Here is a 22,583-nt window from a genome sequence, read left to right on the forward strand (position 1 = left end):
TCATTAGGTAAATCATCGAGTACAATGCCCCATTTGGCATGTACCTCACTAGACACCTGCAACAACTGGAGAGACTGCAAAAATACCTCTCAAAGAGGATACTAGGCCTTAAACACTTGTCCTATATGGAAAGACTCAAAAAACTCCAACTATTCTCTGCCTCATATCGTCTACTTAGAAGCGATCTCTGCTTGAGTTACAAAGCCATGTCTGACCCAGGTCTGTTCTAACCACATGCTCTAGAGACCTCATCCTTATTACCACAATCAACAGAACATGCTGGAGGGACAGGTTCATAACCCAGAGACTGCCCATGATATGGAATAGACTTCCCATACAAGTCGAGCAGAGCACCTCACTGGCCCTCTTCAAGAGAAATCTTGATGAGTGGATGGGAAATAGAAAATTCACCCTGGGATCACTCCAGTGGCTTTACTCGATAGAGGCACTGGGAACTAAGGTTGGGTGGCACAATGCCAGAGTAATCCGATGGACTAAGCTTGTAAAGGCTCCAGGGCCATTAGGCTAGTACACACCTATGAACTTATGAACCTATAAGAAATGCAAATTCAGGCTACAAGAGTTTATTTATGTTGGTCATTTATTCACTAATTCAGGCCTGTGATAGACCCTTCTAAACAAACTGCCATTTTCGAGATGCCAGCTCTATCTAGGCAAGTTCATTCCAAACTTGAGCCAACTTTCAGCACCGGTTAGAGACCTGACACATAAAGATGTAAAATGGTCTTGGTAACAGCAACACCAGACAGCATTTGATGTCCTGAAACAGAGAGTTGTTAGTTCACTGACTCTCAGATACTATGATGTTCACAAACCAATTACACTTTACTGTGATGCTTCGAAATTTTTTCTTGGTGCAGTCATTCTACAAGAGGATCAACCTATTGCCTACACATCATGAACTCTTACCCAAACTGAGATGTAGTATGCCCAGATCAAGTAAGAGCTTTTGGCAATTGTGTTTGCATGTTCAAAATTCTATGGTTATGTTTATGGTAGACCTATCCAGATCGAAACAGACCACCAACCTGCAGTCACTATCTTGAGAAAGCCTATGCATTCAGCTCCAGCCAGATTGCAACATATGATGCTGAGATTGCAAAAGTACAATTTCAGTCTTGTTTACAAGAAAGGCAAACTTCTTTATCTTGCTGATACATTATCCAGATCACCTAGAAACACCACTGAACAGCATGAAAATGAGAACCTTGATTTTGAAGTCATGGAAGTGAGAATTTTTTATTCTACATATATTGATGAGCTAAGAGATCACACAGCCACAGATCCAGTTTTACAAAGGCTCAACAACTTTATCACTCAAGGATGACCATCAAAGCAATCTAGCTTACCTCAAGAAGTGCAACCTTATTTTCCATACAAAGATGAGATTTTGTCTGACAATGGTATCAGTATGAAAGGTCGTAAAGTAATTAATTGTTCCAAAGCCATTGCAACCAGAGTACATTGCTATCTTGCATTCTGGTCATCCAGGAACTGACTCTACCAAAAGAAGGGTGAGAGAACTAGTATTTTGGCCTTTTATGTCTGTAGACATTGAGAGAGCACTTTCATCTTGTTCTGTGTGTAATAGTACAAAGCCACATCAACAGAAGGAACCACTTCAGCTAAACCAGGTTCTGGAACTACCTTGATCGACAGTAGACACCGACATTTTCGAGTTTAATGGTAAACATTATTTGGGGTTAGTAGACTCTTACTCCAATTGGTTCAAGATTGACCTACATCCTAACCTAGCATCAGGTAGTGTCATTACTAAGATGAAGCATCATTTTGCAGTACAGGGTAGTCCTCACAAAGTTGTTTCTGACAATGACATGCAGTTTACAAGCCAACAGTTCAAAAGATTTGCTGAAGAATGGGACTTTGCTCATGTAATGAGTAGTCCTGAGTACCACAGTAAAATGGTTTGGCAGAACATGCAGTCCAAAGTGCAAAACAGTTACTAGAGAAGTCAAAATGAGATAATAGTGAAGTTTTCCTGAATCTCTTGAATCTCAGAAATGTTCCTCATGATCAACATCTTGGTTCACCTGCCCAGAGACTTCTGTCAAGACAAACCAGAGCCACATTACCAATCAGTAGTCAATTGTTGGTTCCATGTGTTAAGAACAACAGGTCAGTAAAAGCCAATCTGTTGAAGAAGTGCCTAACCCAGAAGTTCTACTGTGATAAAACCAGCAAACCCCTCAATCCATTATGAGAAGGAGAAGTGGTAATGATGCAAACATCAAGAGGTTATGATTGGATTGGAGTTGTGAAGAGTATTTGCCCAGAGCCCAAATCATACATTGTGGAATCACAAGGAGCAGACTTTAGGCAGAATCAGAAGCATTTAATAGCGGTGTCCAAGCCTATACCATAGCACATAGCCAGTGAGAAAGACTCTTTATCTCAGAGTGAGTTGTCCGGTGTTCCAATTCCAGAGGAAGTTCCAGAGAATATTCCCGTTCCCGTGATTAATCCAGAAGTTCCTGATATGAGTTGTTCACCAAAGACTGCCTCTGTTGCTAAATTTGGTCCAGATTGTTATGCTACAAGATATGGTCGTATCTCTAAATCCTGTAAAAGATACAAGGCAACTTGGGCATGAACATTGTGTTTTTGTTTCTAATGTCTATCATAATGCGTGTCTAACTCTAATGTTGTTTTTGCAAAGGGCAATCTTTTTAAGAGGGAGGATGTAGATCAATGTGTGTGTATGTGCCTTTAAGAAGTTATCCAAGGGTTTGCACAAGTGTATAAATACTGAGCACATGCAACCCTGACTACCATTTTGTACTTAGCTGTTGAGATCTAAGCATGTAGGTATGTAAGGTCTGTCTGTTAACCAGTTTGTATTTTATGATGCTGTTATCTATCCTGATATGTTTCTATGTATTAAAGCATCTAAACAAAATACCTCACCTGCTTGTCATCTATGTTAGAGAAGGACGAGTGATGGAGGCTATGGTTAAATATTGATTCTAGTAGGCCCAATAGTTCAATATTCATACTATTAAGGAGGCATCCTGGAATATTATCAGGTTCCATTGATACAGTGTTTTTGGTCTTGGAGAGTACATTTAGGACCTGTTCCCTAGTGATAGTTGGGGGAGTTATGGTTGGGGTCATTGCTTGAAAGGTATCATGGGTGAAAGTGGGGTAAATTTAAACATGTACTGGCCTGCAGATTTGTTATATCATCTGTCTCAGTATGAGTGGCTCCATTTACAGTTAGTCAGCACATTGTTATTGTACTGCCCTTGAGGTTGAGAATATAGCTGTGATGTGTCATGCCTTGTGATTGTCCTTAAGGTGGAAAGTTATCTTTACCTCAAAATTGGCTTTGGTAGACTTAATTAGTTCCCTGAGTTGCTTACATTAACCTTCTTATTCTTGGACATGATTTTCTTCCTTTAATTATATAACCTGCTTGTGTTGGGATTCCAGCAGCGTGGCTTACTTTTTGAGTTTGTCCTGTGCTTACGTCTGGTATGTATTGCTGCTTCAATGCAGCTGTATACGTGATTATGCTGGGTTTTTGTGAACAACTCTGCATATGCAGAGGTGTTCCCCTGGGTTTGGGAGGGATTGAAATTTTGCCAGGATGTCACTTAAAAATAAGAAGTTTGCCTCAGAATAATTCCTAAAAGTTCCAGGGTTAACTCGTATCTCAAGCTTTATTTTTATTTTTGAAGCAGACTATTTTATGGTTCGAACTGACCAGTGAGGATGTTACCATGGGGGCAACGTTCTGCCATGTTGGTGAGAACTAGATAAAAGATGTTGGTACACTTAGTGGGTATAAGGGACTAGCTGGTTTAGGCCATTCATGTTAACAAAGTCCAAGAATCTTTAGGTCTGCAAGTTTGGGTTCATGTTCGTGTATGATTCCCAGTTTATGGTGGATTAGTTGAAGTTACTCATGAGTATGGTGTTGGATTGAATGCAGAGTGAAGTACAGTTGTGTAAGTAAACTCACCATAACATTAGATGTTCAAATGATCACTGCTGCAGTAACTTAAATGTTATGGGTTATATTCTGCATAGAATATAACAGCTGGCCAGCTTCCAAAGCTTCAACATATATTCCATACAGCCAAACTATTAGTCATCTCGAGCTGAGCTGACTAAAAAAAACAGGTTTGGGTGCCAAGCCCTTCAGACCTTTCATGCCACCTGAGAGAGGGAGGCTGAACACTGAGAGGACATTTGCTAGGAACAAAAAAAAAAAAATGTCCACACCCTGGTATAAAAAAACATCAAAAAGCAAGAGGGTGGAGGGAAGGAGTGGCTACTTTAGCAATAATCATTCAAACATCAATGGTTATGGTAATTTAACTTACACAATTGTACTATGTTCATCATAATGATCATTGCAGTACCCTAAGCTATATAGGTAGATTACCATAGCTTAGAACAAATGAGAGGTGGAAGGGGAAGGGTCCAGGAGCCCCTGGAAAATGGTCCTAGGAAAGCTTGACCTAGACCTGGAAAAGGAATCTAGCCTGTACTGTTTTATAAAAGAGATGGCCAAGCTGATGCTTCTACAATACTTCTAAAGCCATAGATGCCCCTGGCTGGAATAGTATTTTTGCACAAAATGTATTTTTTTATTATCTCTCTTTAAGAAAAAAACGAAAGCAAGGGCAAATATGTCCTACACAGATATCTGAGACACTCCAGAGTGCCTCCTGCCCCTTTTACATCATCTTGCATGAGAACCACCCCAAAGACCTGTGCTGGCTGTGTAGGAGGAGGGGAGGTGCAAAGAAGGCTTTATCTTTGGCACCCAGAACAAGCCAAGCTATTTGTGTTTGGGTAAATAAATCTCTAGCTGTGGGCTCTACTATGGTACCTATTATTTAAATTTAGAAAAAAAAATAAAAAGGCTTGGGCTTGACTAATTGAGTGGCTTTATTGAGTGAGTTCAGAGTCTACTCATGAAATTTAAAAACTCCAGTCTGCTTCAGTTTAGTTTTTTTTTTTACCTGCTATTTCTGGTGCTGGAGGCCTGCCTTGTTCTAAGAGAGAGGGTGAGAAACAATGGACACCTTTCACTTTGGAGTGAATGACAGGGTGAGGGCAGAAAAAAAATTAAACTCTTCTGGAAAGTAAGTAATAATAGTAGTGAAAAATATAATAATTGCAAACTGTCTGTGTCACACTCTGACTGACTCAACTTATAATGTATGTGTTCTTAAGAATATAATGTACATCAATTATTTTCCATTTGCACTGGTTATTTCATGGATGCAATTTTTTACCTATGACATGTTTAATAGTACTTGAACATATCATTGTGGATCACTAGAAGGGGTGCAGTGAATTCAGAATAAGAATAACACAACTTATCTTCACACGATGGAAGGAATGACTTTCATGAAATTCCCAGCATGCATAGCATGCTGATGCCATTCGTTGCTCACTTGCTTACTAATAATATACATCTGAGTAACTGCATCCAGGTGTCCAGTCCTGTATCTGAGTAACTGCATCCAGGTGTCCAGTCCTGTATCTGAGTAACTGCATCCAGGTATCCAGCCCTGTATCTGAGTAACTGCATCCAGGTGTCCAGTCCTGTATATGAGTAACTGCATCCAGGTGTCCATTCCTGTATCTGAGTAACTGCATCCAGGTATCCAGCCCTGTATCTGAGTAACTGCATCCAGGTGTCCAGTCCTGTATCTGAGTAACTGCATCCAGGTGTCCAGTCCTTTATCTGAGTAACTGCATCCAGGTGTCCAGTCCTGTATCTGAGTAACTGCATCCAGTTGTCCAGTCCTGTTCACATCCTGGATTCACAGATGGTTCCATTTGTATGTTAAACTAACTTGCATACTTTTATCTGGCTGAAAATTTGAACTCTCAAACCTAAGTTTAACACTGACACAGCAGAGTCATTTTTTTCTTGCCATTGAGTTTTGGATGCTTAAGTAGTATCATACCTAGAAGTGATAAAAGAGGCAGACAAACTGTTAACAGGCTGAACTGAATAGGGTGCTTCATAGGTTTCTTATGACAGCTCTGGCTTAATATGTTACAAAGGCAATAAACTGGCAGAGGAATTTCATATTGCATGCATACACACATACAAATATTACAAGAAAGGGCAAGAATGACCTTCTAGCCTGCCAATATACTAAAACAGTTGTTCCCACAGTAACCATCCAGGCTGTTCTTAAAAATATCTAAACTAGTGATTGCTTTAATGTATTTCAGTAGTCTAGTCCATGCATCAACTACTCTCTCAGTGAACCAATTAGTACACTTCTTATTCCTACCGAATCTTCTACATGGGTTGCCTAATGATTCTCTACTACTTTTTGATAGCCCCAAACATTTCTAAAGGTAGTTCTCTGTAAATGCCCTATATACCCAAATAAGGTCTCCCCTTAAGTATATATATATATATATATATATATATATATATATATATATATATATGAGACACTGTACAAATTCAGATATTTTATTATTTCATAATCACTTAAATTTTCATATCCATGGATGCCCTTGGTATATTCTTGCTGTTTGCTTATTTTCTTATAAGGTTTCCATATTGTTATTCCATACTCAAGTTTGGGTCTAATATGACTAACAAACAATCACTTAATCATTTCTGATTTCATAGATGTTATGAATCTTTTTATACAACTTATAGTTCTATAACTATCATTAAACAATTGGTTGATATAATTAGAAAAAAATCAAAGCTGGATCTACCCATATACCCAAGCCTTAAATAAATCTACACTTGTAATCACTGTGTGCTGTATTAAGTATTCACCTTTCAATTTATGTCTTCCAAATCTCATATACTTAGCTTTTGCTGAATTTATCAGTATATTATTCTCCTGTGGCTAAATGGTCAATTTAGTCAAGTTCTTCTGCAGACATGTCCTACTTTAGCACATGTAATAAGTTTACCCATTTTCAAGTCATCTGCATACAAACTGTAGAACACCTCAGACGAAAAAGATAGATCTGAAAGATGCAATCTAAACAACTATATGTCTAGGATAAAACCCTGTGGGACACCCTGATTGCAATCTCAAATTTCACCTGTTCAACAGTTGTATGATACTTACAATGTCTTATTTGCAAGCCATGCAGCTATCCATCTTATCTAATTTATTGATCAGTGTTTAGTGTATGACCCTATAAAATGCTGAAGATAAATCTGTATAAATTACATCACAGCACAATTTTTATTCATAGCTGTTATTATAATGTTATAGAACATCAGGTCTATATCACTTGATTGAACGCTTAATTGAGCGAATCGCTATTTGTTGAACCCAATTCAGCAAAAGCTCATTTAAGCAAACAATCAGTTAAGCAAAAAGTTTCCTAGGGCAAGGACGTGGTTGGCCATCATCTGGAATTTGCCCCTTTCCCCACTGTAGTGCAATCTCAGAGTTGGTATATTTAGTTGGGGGTGGGGGAGTGAAGCCCCCCACTTTGCAGAGTTTTAAATTTTATGTTTGTTATGGTCGTTTGATGGCCCAATATTTTTTTTCCTAGGAAACTTTTTGGTTAAATGATTGTTTGCTTAATTGAGCTTTCGCTGAATTGGGTTCAGTGAATAGCGATTCACTCATTTAAGCATTCAATCAAGTGATCTAGACCCTAGAATATTGAGTTACAGGTGGTAATAGATCTGTTTTTCAACAAACACATGCTGGTACATGGTTCCAATCTTTCCAGTTCCGATAATAATATATCAAATATAAACTTTTCCATTATTTTTCCACAACACAAAAGTAAACTTATGGGTCTGTATGACGCTGGGTCTGCCCTACTTCTCTTTCCCTTAAAAACAGGTTTAATAAGTGCATATCACCAAACACAAAGAATCTCCCCATATTTATATGACCTAGTAAATAATAGATATAATGGTATTGTAAGTTCATGCCAGAGTGCTCTCAGGTCATTATTATTAATTCCGTCTCCTCCTTGTGCTTTGTTTGGAACCAGATTGCATAGTTCATTTTCAATATAATCTAATTTGATTTCAGTATCTGAGGTCAAGTGAATGTCACTAGGACAATTTATCACCCCCTTTGAGGAACCAAACTGCTTTAAGCCCTGCATTCGAGCAGATTTCTGCTTGTTTGTGCATCATGCAGCAGTGTGCACTGCTATGCAGTTGTGCACCAAAGCCAGACAGTTAAATTCAACACATTTTCCCTAAAGCCCAGGCAGAAATATCCATCCACTGAGCTCCTCCATGATCGATTCTGAATAGCCACACCTAGTGACAACAGTCTTCAACCTAGCATTATGGACAGTTAGGCTACCCTTGTTTCTCCTGCCTACTTTGTTGACTTGGGTCTGTTGAGGCAGCGTAGTAATTGCTTTATGTACACAGACAACCCTTTACTAATAACACACTCTAGTATAGAATGCAAGAGATGCATTTACACCAAGAATCTAGAATCCATGCTCTCTCTCACTTAAAACAGTAACGATGAGAAAGTTGTAAACTCACCCACCACTACATATGCTCATAGTACCACTACTCATACACAAAGTATGCATCAAACATGTAAATCCACATACATAGTGGTTCTCTCAAAAAACTTACCAAAACACCAAAGACCTCCAAAACACAAGACTGCTACAACTAACACAGTCCCCACAGCACCCATGACACACAGCAGCACCAGTGTTTCACCTACCAAGCCAATAAGGTTTCAGAAGAGAGACATGGTTGAGCTCTCTGCATATATGTCCCAGGTAGGTATGTCCCTAGCCTTGAGCAGCATACTACCCTCACCTATAATAATGCCACAGTACAAACAAACATGATTGATTTCAATAATTGGCTGAGCTTCCAGTGTCATTCAAAGGGGATCCAGTTCCTGTCAGCCTGGAAATCTCACTGCTTTGCCAGAGACAGTTTGCACCTGGCACCTCTAGGATTTTGGCTGCTGGCAAAGGCTCTTAACTCTCCCATAGTGTCTTTCTTAGTCAAGGTCTCGAAAACAACATTACTGACATGAAATTAACTATTCAGAACAAAAATAAGGGTCATGCTGCTAAATGCTAGGAGATTAAATCAAAAACTGCACTCCCTGGAAGCACTTCTATCACTGGAAGATGTAGATGTCTGTGCAGTCACAGAAACCTCATTCAAGGCCTCAGAGAATACCCCGGCCTCACAAGGCCACAATGTCTTCCACACCTTTAGACTACAGAATGAACGTGTAAAAACCAAAGGAGGCGGTGTTTCAATCTATATTACAGATAAATTCACCTCCCATCTAGTTAGACTGGACAACTTCATGGAATTACTCCAGGTCCAGGTTTTGGAAAGTAAGACCCCCATTCAAGTCATAGACAGCTATAGATCCCCCTCCATGGGTCATGACGCCCATGAAGCCTACTTGACAAAACTGGAGACAATCCAAATTTTATCATACACACTGGTTATGGGGGATTTCAATTATCCCACCATCAATTGGGAAATGTACACTAGCCCTAACTCGCTACTGCAAAAGTTCCTTGACTTTGTTAATTAAAATGCCCTGAAACAAACTGTCCATACCCCAACAAGGGGAACAAACATTCTGGATCTGGTCCTCACCAACAAGTCAAACAGATGCACTGCTGCAAATGTCAGATCCTCATTAGTTAAAACTGAACACAAATCAGTTACCTTCAAGCTGGCACTAAAATCAGAACTCACAAAGGGTGAAACCAGACTAAAAAACTTCACCAAGGCAAACTGTACCCTCCTAGGTGAAGGTATAAATGCATTCCAAGCCCCACCCCAAGCTGGAAGTGGTAACTATGCCAAAGCTTTCACTAAAGCCCTGTTCAATAACTTGTATAAGTGTATAAACTCAGCCATACCAGAAAGAACCAAAGCCAGAGCCCCAAGTTAAAACAAGGTGCCATGGTGGACATCCAGCTTCAACAAAGACAATTTGTCAAATCCTCCAAGGGCTCCTTTAAGAGAGACTTAGCAACTACAGCCAAAAATAATCATAAGACCTTATACAGCTACGTACATAACCTAAAGGGTAAGACCTAAGCATGTGCACAACTAGTGGCCAATGGTAACACATACAATGTCCCCACAGAGATACCAAACCTGCTAGTGGATAGGTTTGGTGAAAATTTCACTCCCTTATCCCTGCCTAACTTACAGAAAACCTTCCCCCACACTCTCCCCCAACCCTACATATCTGAAGAGCAGGTCCTCAAAGCCTTCTTCAAGGCAAAAAACACAGCCTCTATGGGACCAGACGACATCCCAGGTTGTCTTCTAAATAGGCTAAAACATAAACTAGCACCACCACTAGGTGCCCTTTTCAATCATGGCCTAACCACAGGCTTTGTTCCTGCGGAATTGAGAACAGAAACAGTTATTCCCCTCCATAAAGGTGGCCTAGCAATAGACCTTGGGAATTACAGACCCATAAGCCTGACCAGCCTCATCTGTAAGGCCATGGAATGTATCATTATGGACTCCATAAATAAAGACATAGGCGACCTCCAAACCCTGAATCCTACCAAATTCAGCTTTGTGAAGGACAAATCTGCCTGTTAAATCTGGTTGATTTCTTTGAAAATTTGACCAAGGCCATCGATGAGGGCAAATCTGTGCACACAGCATGTTTCAACCTGGCAAAGGCTTTTGATGCAATCCCACATTCAGGCATTACTGATAAACTTAACAAACTGAATGTAAACCCCTTTATTGTAAGATGGGTTGCCAACTGGCTCACAAACTGGATGCACGCTATCAAAGTGGGTGACTCCACATCAACCAGCAGACCTGTTACCAGTGGGGTGCCACAGAGGTCAGTGCTGGGCCCCCTACTGTTTGGTATATACTTCTCAGAAGTTCATGTCAAAACTAAGGGGTTGTGGCTGACTAAGTCTACAGATGACTGCAAACTAGATGCAATCATTGAATCCCCAAATGATGTCAGTATACTCCAGGAGGGTCTCATGCAGACCAATGACTTGTGTATAACTCACAGTCTCAAACTGAATGCAAAGAAATACATCATCATTCTCTTCCACACAAACAATGTTTCCTCACACTATCAAATCAACAACAATACCCTAAGTACCCATGAAGTGGTAAGGGTCCTAGGATCACAAGTTGACTGCAACCTTAACTTTAACCACCATGTCTCTACTGTAGTAAGGAAAGCTTTCTATGTAGCACACTTGATTAGTAAAGGCATCACCTCAAGAGCAACAGAAGTTATAACCCCCTATATTAGGCACTTATCCGGCCTATAATTGAGTATAACGTCCCATTTGGTATATACCATTTTAAGCACCTGCAGCAATTAGAGAGACCTCAAAGGTTTCTAATAAAGAAGATCAAGGGGCTCCAGCATGTGCCTTATAAAGACCAACTGAAGTCCCTATCACTATACTCCATGTTGTATAGACTTCTTAGGGGAGACCTATGCCTGGCCTACAGAGCTATCCAAGACCCAAACCTAATAAACTTTCTCCATATCCATAAATCAAATGGGACTAGGGCTACCCATTCCAGGAACCTAAATATGACCTGTAACTTAAATAGGACATGCTGGAGGGACAGATTTATCTCCCAGCAACTGCCACATCTTTGGAACAGGCTACCAGTTCGTGTGAAACAGAGCACCTCTATGACACTGTTCAAGAGGAACGTGGACAAGTTCTGAACAATGGCAGTCATAATTAAATACAATATTGGATATTGACTAGCATTTCTATGATATTACATTGGGATGAAATGACTAGGCTTAAAATGACCTCTGGGTCGATAGCCTATTAATCTCCTATGATCCTATATCTATAATCTATTATGTCTAAGAACAAATATTAGAATCTATACATAGTTTATCAATTTGTATATATTTACTCTACCATCATCTATGTATCTATAAAATGGTTTCCTATTATGCTCAATATCTTTATATAAATTTTCTTCAATTTTTTATTGATTGTCTCACACTATGTTTAACTCGTCTGTCTAGCTTGCTTATTTTAGTTTTGAAAAGTAGTAGTTCAAACTGTAAGTATATCCTCCTGACGTTGTTTGCCTAGATCGTGCTGTTCAACATTTGTTTATGTTTTTTTGAATTCAGATAATTTCTCTTTCAAAACGTTCCACATTCCTTCTGTCATTTTTCCACTGAATGCAATACTTCAACTAGTTTTATATAGTGACTGTTTTGCTTCCGTATGATCTGTTATTAATCTTCTATGCATATGGTTTAGACTTCAGTTTGGTAGAATTATCTAGCAATAATTTAACCTTAATAACCAAATGATCACTGCACATCAACAGTGGCAAAATCTGACATGAAGTAACAATAATTTATTTAGGGACACAAACAATGTCTATTATGTTCCATTCCCCGGTAGGCTTTTTGTACAATCTGAAGCAATTGTTGTTGCTGAACAGATGTTGTAAATAATTTCCTTGCTAATGTTGTTGAACCAATATTACTCCAATCTGTTTCTGGTAAATGTTTTTTATTTTGTGTTTATTTAGGTCCATAGATTAGTACTAGGCTAACTGTCCTTGTGGACCGTTTTAAGCCTAACCAATTATCCCTCATGCGACTCAAACCCTGTACCTTGTGCTTGTAAGGCAAGCACCTTAACCATTAGAACACCATCCCAACCAACTACTAGTCCCCAGCTACTATTATTCTTTCTTCCTGTGTTTCAAAAATGATACATTTTTTGTAGACTGAAGATTTTCAGGTAGAAATTACCATTCCGTGTAATCTGTGTACATTAATCAGTTTCGTTTTTTCCTTGTTATTTGTTATGAACTTCTTCCTTTCTTTCTTTTCTTTATTTTTTTCTATATGTTCTGAATCCTCAAATTGTTGAATACATGAATACATACAATCCAGAATTCTAAAGTTGTCAGTGGCTTTATCTTGTTCAACAGAGTTTGAGTGATCTTTACTGACAATAGACGCTTCCTTTCCTAAATGTGTTCTATTTGTTCTTTGCCTAACATTATTTATCTCATCAGTACAGTCTTTAATATATGTAACAATTCTCCAAGTGGTTCCAATGGCACAAATTAAGTCATCATCAGTAAGTCTAGATTTACTACTAATAATGGCAAGAAAATCATCCAGCTTTTGACATGAGGAACACAGATTACCGGTGTTATCAAGTGTTACCTTTAAATATACATAGCATTTAGTATACTCTACAAGATACTTGTGATTTAGCAAACCATTAATGGCATACTCACTTAAAGAATCCATTTTCTGCTGCAAATGAATAAAGAATTATAAATAAAAATGATATTAAAACTCAGTTTTCACAGAATTCATAGAGATTTTAAATCAATTTCTTGAGAAAAATCACACAGACAATATATGATTAAATATTAAATTAAGTAGAATGAAGCTGTTGCTCTGACCATACCAGTTGTGAAAGTCACAAAAAAAGCTAGAACTCCTTTACACCACGCACAAATATGTACAGTAGTTTCTGCTCACTGTCACTCACAATTGCACCTCTTTTTATCAGTGAAGATCAATAAATTACAGCTCAGCACAGGATTGTTTCGGGTAAGCTCTGGATTGTCCTGTCTTCAATCTGTGTGAATTTATAGCTGACTAGGCTTGGGATGGCTAGAGTTTGCCTGGCTAAAACCTATCCTTTTCTAACAACAAAACATGAAAATTACAGGTAAAACAACAAAATATATATTTGTGTCTACAAGATATCCCTTTTATCTACAGTGAAAAACTGGTAAAAAATAAAATATAAATCAAAATAAATCTTCTCTTACCAGGCAACTGCACAGAAAATCACAAACCTGCACAGGATTATTTGGATAAGCTCTGACAACACACTCTCTCCCAAGTCATCATTCATGTACTTACCTAAACACGTCGCCTTTGGGGCCATGATGACTCACAAAACAACAAAATCCTTGGGGGATTGCGCAGTATCAGCAATGAGCACCTTTTAATGCCTGCCTTCATTGCTCACATATGCCATACATTGCTTTGTTTTGCATACAGCACAGCAGGCGAGATATAAATTTTTATGCTGCAGCTGCCATTTGGACAGTTCCAGCAAAATTTACAAATAGGTGTGGATTATGCCAAATTCTGAACTGATAAATTGATGCTGTAAGCTAATATCTGGATAAGGTGTGCTCATTTTTATTTACCATATGTTTTTATTTGGATGTAAATCAAGGCAGTGAAAAAATAAAATAACAGCTGCATGTGATATTTTTTATGCACACATAATGGAGACACTGGGTGCAGCCATAGACATAAAAAAATATATGCAGTCATTGCATACTCTATTTAACAACTCTGTTGTTACACAACGGCATCTTCCATAACAATAGAAATTAACATGTCAGTAAACATAGACCCTCTGACAAACTATATACATAAAAGTTCTAATAAACCAGATATATGTATAGTTACACAACTGGACTATAAAAGGGAGAATAGAGTTACATTTGGAGAAGCTGAAGTGCTGGAGTAGTTACTAGGTTGGTGGAGTTAATAGAGACCTCTAAGATGAAAGAAAGAGGTGATTTTGTACAGTCAATTGGCTCAGTGCACTGATGGTGCGGAAAGCTCAATCACAGTTTAGGATGAGTGACTTAATTGGGTGTATCAGGTATATGGGAGGGAGCAGGTAAAGAAAGGTACTACTCACCTGGAGAAATGTTTGTGACGTGTCCTTCAGATAGATGGTTACATTCAAACTGTTTTAGTAACTGTGATTTGCATTGTGGCCTAAACAGTCAGGGAGTATTTTGTGTGATCAGTTAAATTAGATGGAGTTTGGGTGATCAGTTAAGTCAGGAGGAAGTGGCTGCCATAGTTTTGGGCAGAAGAAGCATAGCTGCCTCAACCACTGCCCTGTGCTGGTACCATGAACCAGTGCCCTCCCCAGCTCTTCAAGTGAAGAACTCAAAAAAAAAAGCACTTTACTGTGTAAGATGACCACTGTGTTGTAACAATCAGCTTATTACAGATACACACTCCCCCCAGCACTTCCACTGAAGAGCAAAAGTAAAATAATGAACGTTCCTTGTAGCCAGGTGGCCAGATGCACAACCTACCCCCTCCTCTCCCTCCTGACAAGTTATTCAGGTCTCATTTCTATGCCCTGCACTCAACCCTCCTCCATTGCATTCAAACCTGAACACTTAAACTGTTGCTACAGTTTATACCCTGCATGCTTGGAATGCTAAGGCACTCAGGTTTTCATTAAAAAAAAAAGAGAGAGAGATTTTTTTCATCTTTTAAACTGTAGCAAACTGCCTGATGTGCTACAGTTTAGACCATACATGGAGTGCTACAGCACTCAGATTTGACAGCAAATGCAATCCCAGCTTTTAAAAGTCAGTACTGCATTAGAGATTGCCATCTACTGATTGCACCCCCCCCCCAACAGTTTGTACTCTGGGCAATTGCCCCTCTCGCCCTGCCCTAGCTATGCTACTGGTTATGGGGCCAGTACATCATTCAGGAGTTAAAGCAAACAAACTGTTTTCTAATGTCACTACTTCATCTAGCAGAAGGTTTAATGTGCCATCAAGTGGTGTCCCACAGGGCTCGGTCCTTGGCCCCCTATTGTTTGGCATCTACTTCTCAGAAGTACAGGCCAACATGGGAGGACTTTGGCTGACAAAGTTTGCAGATGACTGCAAACTGGGTGCCATAGTGGAAAGTGCATCGGACACGGATATCCTTCAGAAGGGACTCACGGAAACAGATAGCTGGTGCCAGAGCCATGGCCTGAAGTTAAACGCCAAAAAATGTATAGTCATACCCTTCGGGAAAAACAAGGTAACCCCAAGCTACCATATAGGTGGCAATCCACTAAGCACAGAAGAGGTTATAAGGGACCTGGGGACCCAGGTTGACAGTGGCCTTTCTTTTGACACTCATGTTGCTAAAGTGGTTAGAAAGACCTTCTACATTGCCCACCTGATCATGAAGGGATTCACATCCAGATCTAGTGAGGTCATTGTTCCCCTGTACTCTTCACTTATCAGACCAATGATCGAGTACAATGCCCCATTCAGGATGTATCTCACCTGACATCTGCAGCAATTGGAGAGACCCCAAAAGTTCCTCACCAAAAGGATAAAGGGACTCCAAAATCTGTCATATGCTGCCAGATTGAAGAAACTCCAGCTCTATTCAGTCGCATACCGTCTGCTCAGAGGTGACATGTGCCTGACATACAAGGCCATGTCCAACCCGGAATTAATGGACATGCTCCACCTCAAAAAATCCAAATCCACCAAAACCACTAGAGCAAGCGACTTACCTTAGCACGGATATAAATAGGACGTGCTGGAGGGATAGATTTATCACTCAGAGACTCCCTATGCTGTGGAATAAAATCCCGGTCCATGTGAGGCAGAGCACCTCGCTGGCTCTGTTCAAGAGAAATCTTGACCTGTGGATGGGAGATCGTAGGTTTACCCTGGGAATCATCTCTGTGTCACTGCTGGACAGAGGCACAACAAACTAATGGGCACAGTATTTTTTCATATAAGGGGTGGCGTAAGCCACAAAAATTTGTGCTAGGCTTATAAATGCCTTAGGGCAGATAGCCTAGTATAAACCTATGAACCTATGAACCTATCTGGCATGGACCTTCCATGGCACATCAAACTTTCTACCAGATGGAATGAAGAAGAAGAAAAGACTGTTACTGTACGTCATGATCACAAAAATGATCAGAGTTAACAGTGGACTGATGCTTGTTTGTTTTGCCATGTTTGAGTCTATGTGCAACCTTCACCTCTCAGTTTAACTTGCACTTGAGCAAAGTCCTGTATTTACCTTGAATAGCAACTGCTAATAATTGTGTCCAATTATGTTTTAAAACTCCATGCAGTAAAAGTATGATAGTAATCAGTCATGCCACATTTTTAATATTTTATGGAAAAACTAACTATATGGTTTCTTTAAATTGCTAAAGCAATGTTGTGTTTGGTTATACACCACTTAGTTAAATGATTAACTCTGAAAACATGTTAAACTTTCAGTAGAGCCTCTTAGTTTCTTATGTTTTTGTGAAAAGTTGTTGTTAAGGCATTTCTTCCCAGCCCTGTTCAAAACAATTTTTTTTGCTGTTTAGGTGTGTGTGTGGGGGGTGCAAAATGAGGGTCTTGCCCTGGGCTCCAAATGGAATAGTCACTCCTCTGGCCAGAAGTATCATGAGAATCATAGATAACTTTATAGAGTCTATCTGCTTTCTTAGGGGCAGCAGACTGGCTGTCAGAGAAACCACAGGCTGTGTCAAATACATCCTCCAGTGCTGACAGCATGGGGAGGGGGTGGGGGGTCTGGGAATTCTAGCTGTAGCAACTCATATTATTTTCTGAGGAATTGAAAAACCTCAGTGTTCTCCCACTGAGAGCACTGGCACATTCTGGAATAGTCTCAGAAAAAGAGAATCACTGACAGGGAGATTCAGATAATATGCTCTCCTCTGGATGAGAAAAAAAGCTGTATCTGTCCCAAGGCTGTTTAGTTAATTTTTTGTGTGTGTGGTTAGAAGAAAGACAGACAGCAGGACCAGTAGTTTGTTCCATGGTCAAGCTGAAAACGATGCTTCTTTCCCAGGAAAATTAAGCAGCACAAGCCGGTAAAATTTCAAAAGTAGCTTTTCCAGTTAAAACACAGTAAAAGTATTCTCATATACTTTATCATACCGAAAAAAGTAATTTAAACACATTGTTCCACAGGAAAAAATGTTTTAGAATGTTTAAAGAAACGTTTAAACTGTCAGAAACAAATGTGTGCTCCTGTTTAAAAGTACAATAAAGTCGCATGAGAGTCAATAAAAACACATATTCCTAGTTTAAAATATAATTTCTTAAAGGGGAAAGTAAGTTTAAATAACAAAAATAATATGTGGAAGTAGAACTTTCTTTGAAAGAAGGAAATCTCTGAAAGGCTTGGCGCCCAAACCTGTATTTTAGTAAGCTTAGCTCAAGCTAACAGTTTTGGTGTGTGGAAGGTGTTCTAAAGCTTTGGAAGCTGGCCAGCTGTTATATCCTATGCAGGATATAACCCATATAGCTTAGGCTACTTCAGCAGTGATCAGTATGATGAACTTCTCCAGTTCATTTAAGTGTGAGGTGTGGGTTTCCTGGGTCATAGAGGAGGTCCTATAGCTTGCAAAGATGTGGTATGGAACTTCGCCTTTCATGAACTGTACAAGGAGAAGCTCAAGTGTGTCATATAGCTTGAACAGCCTTCAGGTGTGTATGTTTTTGATGTGAATAGAGACATCTTTGCCCTTTGTCCTTTTCTGTGCAGTAGATGGTCTAATTGTCTGGAAGGTATTATACACCTACACTGCAGATATGGTCTCCATGGCTTTAAACCATGTCTCAGTAACTACGCAAACATCTGTATCCTCCAGAGTGAGGAGGGTTTGCAGGGAGTAGAGCATTTTTTTTTGTTTAGATTTCTGGCAATGAGCAGTATCATCTTTAGATTATACTGGGTTAGTTTAGCTATGCTGAATGGTTTATCAGGTTGGCCACGACCTAAAAAAAGGCAATATAGTGGTAGACAAAGCTAATATTCAAAAGCATAGAGGATACAGATGTAGACCATTCCTGACAAAGCAGTGTGGTCCTTCAACCATATCCTCCCAGGCTGACAAATATTGTACCCCCTTCAAATGACACCAAAAACGAAGCCAATTTTTAAAGTCAATTATCTTCTCTTCGTATTGTGGCATGATCCTTGGAGAAGGTAGAATGCTGTTCAGTGCTATGGTCATACCAGTCTTGGGCACGTAATCCAAGGGCACCATCATGTCTTTCTTCATACAGTCCAGGGAGGTGCATCTCAGGTCTTTTACACTCACATGGACTATGACTGAGACATACGTGTGCTAGTGGTTCAGTGACTTGAGTGAAATGCACCATTCTAAAATAAGCCCCAACATATACTTGTGTGGCCCATCTCTGAAGATTCATATTGCAAAATATAAGGGCTAATACCTAGCATGGGAATGCAGGGCTAGGCTTCTTAAGATCCTGACAAATACACATTTAGAGATTCTGTCTAACCCAAGTATGTTGCCTAACTCTGGAACATTTTTCCCAAATCTTATTGGTTTGTATTATGGCAAACCTCCACCCTAAGTGTTTTTTGAAGCTACTCTGAAAATATATCTAAGTAGTAAATGCTTTGTACATGTTCCTTCTCAGCAGGATAGCCGTTTCTAATAAGTTAGTGAAAGACTTATAATTCATACCTCAGGTATACGTCTGCCATCTATAGATGTACAACATATTTCCTAGCAGAACTTAAGATTACCTTAAAGTATCAGTACAGGGAAACTGGTTTGCACACATATAAAATATTTCTATGAACCTATGATTATTTTATTGCATTAGTTATAGGGAAATTGCAGGCAAAATGTCATTTTTCTTTGTAGAGTTTTTTTCCCCATACCTCAGCTAAAAAAAGGCTTTGGCCAGTCAGACTATTCTACTCAATTAATAAATTAAGGTAAAATAAAATAAAAACAGAATTAATTAATTCATTCATTAATTAGTTAATATGTGGAAAACAGGGCTGCATAAACACTGCAGCTATTTTAAGCATCTTTGTTCAAGACTGTCTTTAAAATGATTTCTTGTTTTCAGGGAGATTAGCTTTGTATACCTGACATCTTTTATAGGTTCATAGGTTCATAGGTTTATACTAGGCTATCTGCCCTAAGGCATTTATAAGCCTAGCCCAAAGTTTTGTGGCTTACGCCACCCCTTATGTTAAAAAATATTGTGCCCATTAGTTTGTTGTGCCTCTGTCCAGCAGTGACACAGAGATGATTCCCGGGGTAAACCTACGATCTCCCATCCACCGGTCAAGATTTCTCTTGAACAGAGCCAGCGAGGTGCTCTGCCTCACATGGACCGGGATTTTATTCCACAGCATAGGGAGTCTCTGAGTGACAAATCTATCCCTCCAGCATGTCCTATTTATATCCATGCTAAGGTTTAAGTCGCTTGCTCTAGTGGATCTGGTAGATTTGGATTTTTTGAGGTGGAGCATGTCCATTAATTCCGGGTTGGACATGGCCTTGTATGTCAGGCACAGGTCACCTCTGAGCAGACGGTATGCAACTGAATAGAGCTGGAGTTTCTTCAGTCTGGCAGCATATGACAGATTTTGGAATCCCTTTATCCTTTTGGTGAGGAACTTTTGGGGTCTCTCCAATTGCTGCAGGTGTCGGGTGAGATACATCCCGAATGGGGCATTGTACTCGATCATTGGTCTGATAAGTGAAGAGTACAGGGGAACAATGACCTCACTTGATCTGGATGTGAATCCCTTCATGATCAGGTGGGCAATGTAGAAGGTCTTTCTAACCACTTTAGCAATGTGAGTGTCAAAAGAAAGGCCACTGTCAACCTGGGTCCCCAGGTCCCTGATAACCTCTTCTGTGCTTAGTGGATTGCCACCTATATGGTAGCTTGGGGTTACCTTGTTTTTCCCGAAGGGTATGATGAAGGAATTATTTTATTAATACCTCAAAATGGCATGCATGAATTGTTTCTGTAGCTTAGGGAAATAGTTTGACATTTAATAGCCCCATCTCCAAAAGTGTTTACTTGCTACCAGAAGTGATAGAGCAGCTTTGAGGATTTAACCTGGGATTCAGAAACATTCTGCACATTCCAGTAGCTAGTTTTGCATTGCAGAACAGCCACATACAATGAAGGGGCTATTCAGAGACAGGCACACCAAGTGCAATCATGACAGGCTGAAAAATATTGCCGCTTGCATGATAAAAAAACAGTGGTATAATAACATGGAAATCAACAACATTATTAAAATGACGATAATGATGGAAGCAAATGAGGGTAAACAGTATGGCAACATGATTCAAAAACATATATTTTGCTGAACAAGATGCTACCCGCAGAGTTATTTACCACAATAAAATTTGTATATGCAAGAGGTTGTCATTGCTGTTGGCAGTCATGGACATACATGTTGTTGCCTACAATGCTGCTGAGTCATCCACCCAAGCCTAACATACCATATCCCCAATGACACAGAAATACTTGACTGCTACCATGTGGATAGAAGCACTATGCAGGAATTTTGCAAAATGTGTGTTGTCATCATATATGACTCACGGGGTGAGTAAAGTTTCTAGAGTTACCACCTGTCCATTTTTTCCCATATTACCTGGAAATGGAGCCCCCTTTCTAGTTCTCTAGTACCATAGGCAAATGGTCCATTTTTGAGGTGGTTGAAGCACCATTTAAGTGCTGCAGCATTTCCCAAGACTGGCAGTATTTGTTATGTCATCTGACCATTAGCAAATACTGCTGCCCTGCTTGTTTCTGACTTCCCCATTGCCAAATGGCTGAGTGACTTTTCAAAGAAAGGAAATCAACCAATGACAAAAAACAATGCTGAGAAGCTTATGCAATTTAAAGAATACAGGGACTTTGGCTTTTTGTGCATGTCTAATTCCCAGTGTTCCCTGGAAATGGAGCCCCCTTTCTAGTTCTCTAGTACCATAGGCAAATGGTCCATTTTTGAGGTGGTTGAAGCACCATTTAAGTGCTGCAGCATTTCCCAAGACTGGCAGTATTTGTTATGTCATCTGACCATTAGCAAATACTGCTGCCCTGCTTGTTTCTGACTTCCCCATTGCCAAATGGCTGAGTGACTTTTCAAAGAAAGGAAATCAACCAATGACAAAAAACAATGCTGAGAAGCTTATGCAATTTAAAGAATACAGGGACTTTGGCTTTTTGTGCATGTCTAATTCCCAGTGTTTACAGGCCAACATCTGGTCTACTATGACCCAGAACTGGATTAAGTAGCTGTAGCTAACAGAATGATAACCACTGCAATCAGCCTGTACTAAACAATGCTTTCTACCTGCTAAATGAAGAAGGGCACAATAAATTGTTTTGCTTAGGCTATCATTTTAAATCCTAAATGTCTGTTTGTTTCTTTTGTATTTCTTATTAGTTTCTTAAAACCTCTTCTGTATAAATAATTTTAAACAAAGGATATTTTGTACCCAAAATATGGTTGAGCAGTGTCTTTGTCTAACACTGTTTTAAAAATGTTATTTCAGGTTACGATTACACAGCTCTAGCTCCTTCCTCGGTTAACAGTAGTATGCTTGTACTGGATGCATAACAAGTTATTATACTGTGTGCTTGCAATGTATAAATTTGTTCAGGAATATTTTCTCCTAAGGTCTCCACTGCAAGCCAAAGTGTAATAAATCACTAATGTTTATCCTAATTGGAGGGCAGGCAGTTAGTGAAATAATGGCGCAGTGAAATAATGGAGCTGTGATAGTGGCCTTACAGTCTGACAAAAACAAATGTCATCTAGTGCAGAATCTGTTACTTTAGTATCTACTGTACTTGTGTGGTGAGCCCCAGAAAGACATTACAGTTAAATCAATAAACCAAAACCGGCACTCTTCCATCACTTAACCAGTAACACTAATGAACGCATATGCTAGTTTACATACAAGAGCTTTTACCTCCACAGGGAGCACCAGTTATTTGGAGA

The sequence above is a fragment of the Protopterus annectens genome, chromosome 9.part0 (genome assembly GCF_019279795.1).
Source record: "Protopterus annectens isolate FY-2018-M chromosome 9.part0, PAN1.0, whole genome shotgun sequence".
In the NCBI taxonomy this organism is placed as follows: domain Eukaryota; kingdom Metazoa; phylum Chordata; order Ceratodontiformes; family Protopteridae; genus Protopterus; species Protopterus annectens.